Genomic DNA, 10,358 nt, shown 5'->3' with positions numbered 1-10,358 from the left:
GTAACACCCCGCTTAATTAATATTTGATTAACCCTTAAGTACTCTAGATTAAATTTTTAATTATGGATTAATCACTTTCATTAAGGTTGATAGTGAGATTAGTATTAATGTTAGTACTTAGTGTTAATAAGCTAAGGATAGAGTGACAAGCCCATTAGCAATTTTGGTGAGAGTTTTTAAGACCCAAGTGCATTCATGGGCCTAGCCCAAGAAAACTATGAACCAAGCCCTTAGGAAATCAAGGCTAGTTTTGGTCCAAGTATAGGAAGGCATAAGGTCATTGGTGTAGATTGGACCTTTGGCTCTTTTCAAGCCCATATGGCCCAAAACCATGTTTGGACTCATTTCACCATTCAAAGACCAAAAGCCCAATACACCATACCATTGGTTTCCATAAGCCCAAATCACACTCAAAGTACCCAATTAAGTTTTAAAAATTGGCTAAGACCATTAACCATCATATTTGAGGTTAGTGCACTTTAAGCCATGCTTTGAAGCTTAATCATGCTTAATCTTTTCTTAAACTTTTTAATTCAAATTTTCTTGAATTAATGCTCCCTTAAACCATGATTATACCATGTTAATACCCTAGCTAAACCATCCCACATGTCATTAAAAAAAATGACATAACAAGCCTAAGTCATGCTTCAATCGATTTTGTGCATTTCCCTATTGTAATGTTTGGACTGTTTTTCCCTTGGGCCCAATATTTTTGTGGTTTGTCCTTAAGGGTAATATGGTTCTTAAATACCTCATGAGATCCTCCCAAATTCAGTTTAAGCCTTGGATGAAATTGGTTGCATCAACCAACTCAAAGAACCAAACCGGGTGCACCTTGGTCTAGTTTGTGTAGGAACCGTTTGGATTGAATTTGAACTAGCCTCTTGCCATGGTTTGCACTACCACCCCACACCACCTCCTTCTCCACCCAATCACCAATAAGTAACATGACCATTATGAAGCATTTTGACTTATTTTTGCTGCCAAAAAATATCCCAAACCGAACTGATTTTCTGCCACCACAAAACCACCTCCATCCACCGGTTTTCAAGGGTGGTTTGAGGGATCTTCTGCCATTCAAATGATGCCCCACGACCTGGAGTCATTTACAAGACCCTTGCAGCTATTGTGGTGAGGAAGTGATGGTGGTTTAGGGCACTATTTCATTCTACACAAGTGACTTAAGCTTATGCAAGCAAATCTGTAAATTTTCCAGATTTGAGCACATCTCACTTCACCCAATCACCAAGTGCTTAAGCCAACGTCCCTCTCCCCTTGGCTACCTATAAATACTTCCCTCCTTCTCACTTCACCCACACCATAGCTCCAAGCATCCTCTTGAGCCTTAAGAGTATTTTCCCCTCTTAGAGATCAAAAGAGTGCAAAATGAGTGAGTTTTGGTGATTTCTTGAGTATTCTTGTGTAAGACAGTCTAGAGTGCTTGGAAGGCTACGAAATTTGTAAGTTTTCTTCCTTTTTGAACTTAGCTATCATGTCAAGCTTTGTTTCCAAGTATTGTTACGAAATATGGTTGAGTTTTAAGAAGGTTATGATGCTTAATGCAAAACCGGGTCAATTAAAAGAAGGTTTGAATGATTGAATGTTTTTAATTGAAAATTTAGCTATGGCATGTCCTAAGCATGATTTGATATGATCTATCATTATCCTAAAATGATTATGGAAGATTAAATTTGGGGTTAGAAGCATGCCATAATAGGTTTTAAATCTATCTTGTTTTGATTATCAAACATGAATCAGTTTTAAGCATATTGGTGATTAAGGATTTCTTAATTTTGACTAAGTGTTGGGATGAACTTGTTTACTCAAGGCTTTGACTTCATAATGTCCCTAAAGATGTTAGTGATCATTAGTGATTAAAGAAACCCTCATATGCATGCATTCATAAGAATCAATAGTTGAAAATACACATAAGCATCAACTGGGATGCATGCCACAGGTTGGGACTAATTGGACAAGTTCTACTTTGAATTTTGAAAATTCAAGGGTATAGATGGTTTTATAAAGCGAAAAATATAAAGTCAATGAAATTTGGTTAAATTTGGAATTCGTTTACAATTAGTGAAAATTTGAGGCCTAAATGACAATTTTTGAAAGTCTAGAAATATTTTTGTAAATACCCAATTTTTGAAACATTTGATTTTGAACCTATCCATAAGAGTATTAACCATAACTTAGTATACAAATGATTTACGCAACTACGACGCTAATTTCAAATTTTTCCGGAAGTTTGTAAGTTGGCCTCTAACTTACACCTTAATAAATTATTTATGAATTATTGATAAATGTTCATTCATATTTCAATTATCATTTTGAGCTCAAAATATCATGTTATATGATACATTGAGTGTATACTTACAAGACATGTGATATTTTCACCATTTTTAGTATATTCCATATAAATGTCATTTTTCATTAAACTTGCTTCATATACACATGTTCTGAAACATATTTTCCAAAACATTACATGAAAATCATTTTATCACGACCCCAAAGGCTAGGATAGAGAATTATCCTGGTGGAACTCCTTTGTTCACTCTGGAGTGTTTAATAATGGAGTGGTAACCTCCAGGTTGAAGAAGAACAGTCAACAGGTTTCGAATGAGTTCTTTTTAAAGAACGTCAGAGCGAAATCGACATGTTATAACACCTAACACTAGTGGGTGTACAAGTTATGATTTTTATGATGTTATGTTATTTACCAATGCATTGAGAACAAGTCTATATACAATGTAGTTTCAACGTAAGTTATACTACAGTCACCGGTAGATACTCACAGTGCATATGGGGAACTGTGATATTGCCACACGTTATGCTATTAATTAATATAATGATGTAAGTTTATGATGATGAAAGTTTATTATTTTTTATGAAGAAGTTACGTCTTTTAAAAAATATGACGAAATTACTTACTGAGTAAAAACTTGTGTCTCCATATTTTTAAAAGATGTTGAGGAATCTGGATGGGAGATATGCATACTGATTTTCTGTATCTCATGCATTGCATATTTATCATTTTTTATGATTGATTTATCTTTGTGCCATTTAGTTATTTAACTTACTGAAATTTCAAGTGAATCTCACCCTTTTATGGGACCACTATCATTCCACTCGAAATGATAGAAGTTGTGTCAGAAATCAACCAAGACGAGATTGATGGAGCACTAGATTAGCATGATTGAAGAGGAGCTGGATCTGGAGAAGAAGCTGAACTTAATTTTGATGTTCATAGCCCAAGTCATTTACGCCATAGATCGCATGAAGAGAATGATATGACTTTGTATATAAGTCTATGTTACTTTAATATTTTGAACATAATGATTATCTAATGAAGTTGAGATGTTTTAGTTATTCTGGCATATTTTTCACCTTAACCTTTTATTTTCTCTGCAATTATTGCATACTGCTAGTTGCATACTAGGATGCATTGCATATTAACTGTCATGAATGGGGATATGTAGCCTTGTATTGTATGTCCCGACGCTCTAAGTTTTCGTTCCATCCCAAGCAGAGGGCGTCACATCTACTCCTCCCCTTTCATGAGCATGGTTTTCTTCATTTTCCTCAAACATCTCGTCATTGCCTTGTAGTAAATAAATTCTAGGATTTTTACATATGTGTGCTAGGCTCTACTTTTCTTCAGAGTGGTAGCAATGTCTCTTCTTCCTTTTCTCATCCATCTGAGCTGATGAAATTTTTCTTATAGGGACAAAAGGCTTCTACCACTTGCCGTTAGCTTCACCAGATTGTCTTCCTTGGTTAAGGTTATCCCCCAAGGATGAGCTGCTTTTATCACCAGCAGGTATGAATGCCTTCCTTATGCTTAAGAGGTATTCCTCTTTAATTTTAGCTATCAAATGTTGCATTCACATTTATAGGGTTTAGCATACTTATGGTTAGTCAAATTTCGTCTTTCAAGCTGCTGAGAAAACAGGTCAACTTGTGCTCATCTGAAAGGCCCCTTAATCGATTGGATAAAGCCTCAAATTGTGCCTTATAAGTTGTTACAGATGTGTATTGGTTCAATCTAGTTAATGCCTCCATTGGATCGTCATAGGCCGTAGGGCCAAATCGAATTTGTAAGGACCTAGCAAAGGTTTCCCAGTTACGGAAATGGCCACTCTACAAGGCATCTTGGTACCATATCAATGCATCTCCCTCTCCCTCCACGTGTAACACCCCGTATTTTAGTGTATTTTTATTGAAGGATTATTTTTATTAATTCAAAAATTTATTATCTTGTTTTAAAATTGTCGGATTTTTAGTGGGTTTATTTTTATGATCTTTAAATTGTGAAAATTAAATTTGATATGTTTCTTAATATTAATTATTGTTATGCATTTAAACTGTTCTTTATTTTTTAAGTTAATTGATTGTTTGATTTAATTATTTTATTTTCATTTTATTATTATGTTTAAATTATTTTATTTGACTTGCTATTTTGAAATTATTTTCGTTGGATCATTTTTGTGACCCAAGATGTGAGGATTGGATCTCATTTCTTTCCCTCACTTTTCTTTTTCCTCCTTTTTCTTTTCCTCTGTCCTTTTTCTCTCCATTTTCTTTTTCTTTCTGCTTCTCTCCCCGCGCCCGAGCAGCCCTCTCTCATTTCTTCCGTCCGTTTTTCCTCTTCGACCAGCCTGCCGCCGCCGCGCCACCATGACCAGCACCGCCCAGCCCACCTTCTTCCCCTCCCTCCAGTGACCACCCCCTCCATTCTCAGCCCCTTTCGCGCCGCCGTTTGCCCCCACGAACCCCTCATAGCCGTGGCCTTCTCTTCGTTCCAACGCCGCCATCGCGCCACCTCTGGCCACTATTTCTTCACCACTTCATCATCGACGTCCTAGCAACCCAATGCACCAATCTTTGGTCCCGATCTACCACCGGTGAAGCACATCCATCAACATTTTCGTTTTGGACTTTGTGGTCTTCTACAGCCCTCTACGCCGCCGTCCACGGCAAAACACCACCACCATTGGCTTCACCGATATCCCTAAGCCATTCCCTATCAATCTCGGGTCTTGATTTGTCCCCATTCAAAAGTGAATTTTTGAGACCCACGGCCACAGTGCATTTTGCACTGTTACGTTGCTGAACCGCTACTTCTTGCACCTCCGTGATCCTTCAGAAATTATTATATAACACTGTAAGTATTTTTTCAAAGAATTTTCGTGATTTAATGTATTTTTGCACTTGCTCATTTTATCTGTGAACTGGTTAGTTATGCCGGACTGAGTCCGAGGAGTACGGAGATCGGATGGTTTGGGATGGAGTTGTTTGTGTGATTGGATTGTGTTGTCATTAGTTGGTTATTGGATATTGGTGTTGTTTCATATATATGGCATATTTGCACGCATGTTCATGTTTGTAAATGAAAACTGGATTTTGCATGATTGCATACATATTCATGTGTTTATTTAAAAATTGGATTTTCATGTGAAATGATTTTGAGTGTGTTTGAAACGAATGGATTGACTGGTTTGAGAAAAAGGAAAAGAGACTGTAGGGATGGTGGTAAGCAGGGACGGTGGTAGAGTCCCGCCTGCGATTCCCGCCTACGGTGCATGCGGTAAGGATGGTGGTGTAGTCCCGCCTGGGATTCCCACCTACGGTGCACGCTGTAGGGATGGTGGTGTAGTCTCGCCTGTGATTCCCGCCTACAGTACATGCGGTAGGAATGGTGGTAAGCAGGGATGGTGGTAGAGTCCCACCTGTGATTCCCGCCTACAGTGTTCTAATAAGTATCTCTTGTGTGAAAAGGAACTGTAGAGATGGTGTTAAGCAGGGATGGTGGTATAGTCCTGCCTGCGATTCCCGCATACAGTGCACGCGGTAAGGATGGTGGTAAGCAGGGATGGTGGTGTAGTCCCGCCTGTGATTCCTGCCTACGGTGCACGCGGTAAGGATGGTGGTAAGCAGTGATGGTTGTAGAGTCCCGCCTGTGATTCCCACCTACAGTGTCCGATAAATGATTTTGTTGTCGGTTTATGATTTAATGATTACGAGCACCATTTTCTGGGAAAATGGTTGGTTTATTGATTTGGATTATTTTCTGAGAAAATGGTGGGAAAATGTTTTTAAGGAAATATTTTGGGTCAAATGGGATTTTGGCGTGTTTTGAAAAATCATCATTTTAAGAAAAAATGAGGTTTTGGGATCTGTTTATTGGTTGCATTAATACGTTTTTATCCCGAGGGTTATTTGGATTATTACTTACATATGGTACCATTTTATGGTATCACAGATTTTGATGCAGATGTGGATGACGAGCCTTAAGCTTGGCTCCGTTGGAGGAGTGATTTGGGATTGCTCCCGTATATCGAGATTTTTTTTATCAATTATTTATGTATTTGCCTTTATATTATATTTTGGGATGACTGTATAACTTTTTTAAAGATGATTTGTTTTGAATATTTTTATTTAAATTTCTGGTACTTAGTTGACTTATTTATATTATCCGCTGCGACTTTTGTTGTGCACTTTTACATGTTGCACACACTTGAGCACATTTCGTTGGGATGCGTGACCGTGTTGTCATCATCCTGACTTCACGATTTCCATATTTTTATACGTAGGAGTCGGGACGTCACACCACGTGGCAAGACGCCATGAGTAAGTGGTGGGCTGGATCTGGTTGGTTGTCTCTATGATCTATAATAGGGAAATAACCTTATAGAAAGACATTGGCAGCATGCTCCAAATGCTTTCTTGATCTAGAAGCTAGCGGACCTATGCATTATGAAGGTACTTTCACATGGATTCATTGTTTGGGCCTGATCCATCTTCAAAGGATAAAATAGAAGTAAAATGCTTAGATCATCCAAACTTCTCCTGGACCCATTGGTAAAAATCAGTAAGTAATTGGCATGCGAAATGTTAGTAATAAGAGCATATCCACGAAGAATAGCACAATGAAGTTTTCAAGTTTTTTAGTGGAAAATAAATTTTTGTTCTATTTTTTTTTTTTTGTATTCATAATACTATTTTGTAAAGATTATTCAAATATATGTATATATATATATATGAGTAATTAATACTAAATATAATCTTAAGGTGTTCAAGTCTCATTTACTCTTTTTGAGAAAAAATGTGATCCACCATTAAAAATATTATTTTTCATGCAACTTTCATATTTATCCACTTTTTCAAAAATATGTGCGGGACTTACGCAATTTAAGATTACAAATATGATTTATATATGTGTATATATATAGGGTATGTGATCGTGTGTATCAATCATAACCTTACACACGTGTATCAATCATAACCTTACACACAGAAAAATATCTTTTAAGTTCTTACCCAAACTTGGGGGTATAATTGGATTAGAGATAGCCATATTTAATGGGCCCTACATTACTATTGTCCAAAAAATTACAAAATAAACAATAAATATTGCAGTGCCTACTTCATGTGTCTATCTTAAGTTGAGACATGAATTTGAAGAGATCTTGATCCTTTAATAACAGTTAAAAAATTAAGATTTCAGGTTAATATTAATATAAGAAACTTTTTGTATTATTAGCTTATTTTGAAGGGAGAAAAACAATTTTATTCCTAGTAAAAAATTTATAAGCTTACCTAAATTAATTAATGTACCAGCCTAGGTGAGGATATATGGTACTCGAAATCATATAAGTTTGAGTCCTAGTGCTATGGACCATTAATTTACGTAGAGTGAAACAATATCTTAAAAACCCATCCAAATCTCATAACCCAAACTAGCTGTAGTCTCACTTAGTGCTATGACTCTGACTCCAAAGTGACTCCGATTAGGAACACCGGAGTTGAAGTCGGAGTCAGAAATTAGAGCTTTAGTCCGAGTCCAAGGAAATACAATTAGAAGTAGGAAACAAAAGAAGATTAAAGAGGAAAAAAACCCTGAGAGTTTGATGAGCTTTGTGAGGGTTATAAAGAACCCAGGAGAGAATATTGCTTCCAAATCTTCAATAATTGATACTGGGGAGGAGAAGAGGTTTGCTCAAGATAATTTTTGTGTTAGATTTGATTTGATGAATCAAGTGGTAGAGGGGAAAAGGTGAAATAATAAGGTATGGTATGACAGAGAGAACAGGAGTGATGTATGTGTATGAGGGAGTGGGCTCTAGGTTCTGCTTTGAGTGTGCATGCATGAGAAAGTGTGCAGGTATTCCTTTTTTTTAGAAAAATTCTATACGTCAGTTACTATTCACTACTTTACACCTCACACTCTATAAAAAACATCCTCACATCTTATAAAAAAAATTATAAGTGTAGAGTATGAAAGTAGTGGCTGATATATATAATTTATTATTCCTCTATCAATTAAGAAAATGAAGGGGGAGGGAATAAAAAGTAGTTTAATGAGAGTGGAGAGAGGATTGAAGGAGAGGGAAGATAAAAGAAAGAAAGAGACTTTTATACAGAAAAATGATGTGTGCAACCGACCTTGCGGAACCATTGGGAAACCGGTGCCCAAGTGGAGATGAAACGCACCGTTTCATTTGAATTCTCAAAACACAAGTCTTCTGCATGAAAGCCAACCCCTTCCCTTCTTCTTCTCCACTCCAGTCTCCAAGAACCCACGAAGCCACCATCGAAGCCCCCTTCATCATCTCCATTCAAAGCAAACCCTTCTCTTTTCCACTCAGATCTGGTCTCTATGAATCATTCATTATACGTTTTCCTCTTTTCTTCCAATAAAAAGGAAAACGGGTTTTGGGTTCGTGGAAAATGAGTCAACGGATTTCCAAGATTGGAACTCCATGGCCTCGAGTCCTAGTGTGAGGATCTCAGAACTGGGGTTGACGTCCTTCAAGATACAAGAAGCAACACATGATTGTTTAAAAAGAAAAAAACAAAAGGGATAAAAAAAAAAAGCTGGAAAAGTTGTGTTTTATGGTAAAAGAAGATGAAAAATGCGTGGAGACTTGAAATTCACTGCTTTGGTTGCAGCTCTCTATCTTGTACTATTTTCCTTCAATTCTTTTTTTTTTGGATCGATGTCTACTAAGTGCTAGCTGCTCCAGTGCTCTCTCTCTCTCTTTGGAAAAGAAAATGAGGAAGCTTTGGTCATATATTCGAGAAAACCATGTCGGCAACAACAATGTCTTGATGTGTGCAACAACAATGTCTTGTTTCTTTTATAACAATAAAAAAATTCATTAATAGCTGCTCCATTCTTTACAACAATGTCTTGTTTCTTTCTTTTTTTTCCTTTTCTTCCAAACATTCAAGAAAAACGAGAGCCAAAACCACGCACAGAAAAATGAAGAGAAAAATGGTGTTTTGAGAAGAGAAAAGTTTTGCATTTGGAAGCGAGTACTAAAACCCACAAGGTATCTACCTGTGTTTCCATGGTGGAAATATGTGTGGGTTTCCAAATTTTGCAGGACCTCCATTCTCGTAGTCTTTTTGCTTTTGTTTTTGTTTTTTTTTTCTTCCACATGAGCTTTGCCACGTACAACCAATTGCATCTTGTTTACACATGTCGGTTGTATGTAGCAAAACTCTAATATATCAATAAAGTTGTTTCGCATCAATAAGTTTTGATGGTACAAGAGCAGGCCTAAATTTTTTAAAGCAATAATAGAAAACCGAGAGAGAGAGAAAATACATCTCTCCACTGTGGCTGTGCTATATTTTTGGAATGCCAAAAGGCAAAAGACATCTCTAGTTGGCATAAAGAAGCAACAATATAGTGCAGCAGAAGAAGTTCCAATGCGAAAAGAAAAAAATTCTATGAGAGTGGAAGTTCAGAAGTCGGAGCCAACATTCACTCCTACTTCGACATTAAATTTTAGAGTCACTTCGACTCAGAATTCCAACTACTTTGACTCCGTCAAAATCGGAGCCAGAGTGGATGCCGGTTAGAGGTTTTGCACAATCCTAATCTCACCTTTTAGGACGTTCTTGGACCTAGCCTTGTTTGAGTTCCAAATTAAAACCCAACTAATATTAATTAATTTGAAACCATAAATATCAGAATAACTTCTTGTTTAGAAGGCGAATTATCCATCAAACTAGCTAGATCAGCGCCGGACCAAATTCCAATAATCTCCGGATTCATCTTAAAATAAAAGTTATTCTAATTCCCAAAATAGCTTCAATTTGTAATAAATTAATATCCCTATATATATATAATATATATACTCTAACATAATATATTATATGTCACATGATGTACGTTGTCCCTTTTATAATGTAGCACACTAGCTAGTGCAGGACCATATATATATACTACTTGTGGAGTCAGGTGCAATGCACATTTCCCTAGTTAGGAGAAAAAAATTAGAGATGACTAATATTCACAAAATGTAAAAATAATATGATTTTTTAAATAAAATTAATTAGTCAATAAT

This window comes from Juglans microcarpa x Juglans regia, chromosome 6D (assembly GCF_004785595.1).
Source record: "Juglans microcarpa x Juglans regia isolate MS1-56 chromosome 6D, Jm3101_v1.0, whole genome shotgun sequence".
NCBI lineage: Eukaryota > Viridiplantae > Streptophyta > Magnoliopsida > Fagales > Juglandaceae > Juglans > Juglans microcarpa x Juglans regia.
This window is presented reverse-complemented; position numbering follows the sequence as displayed.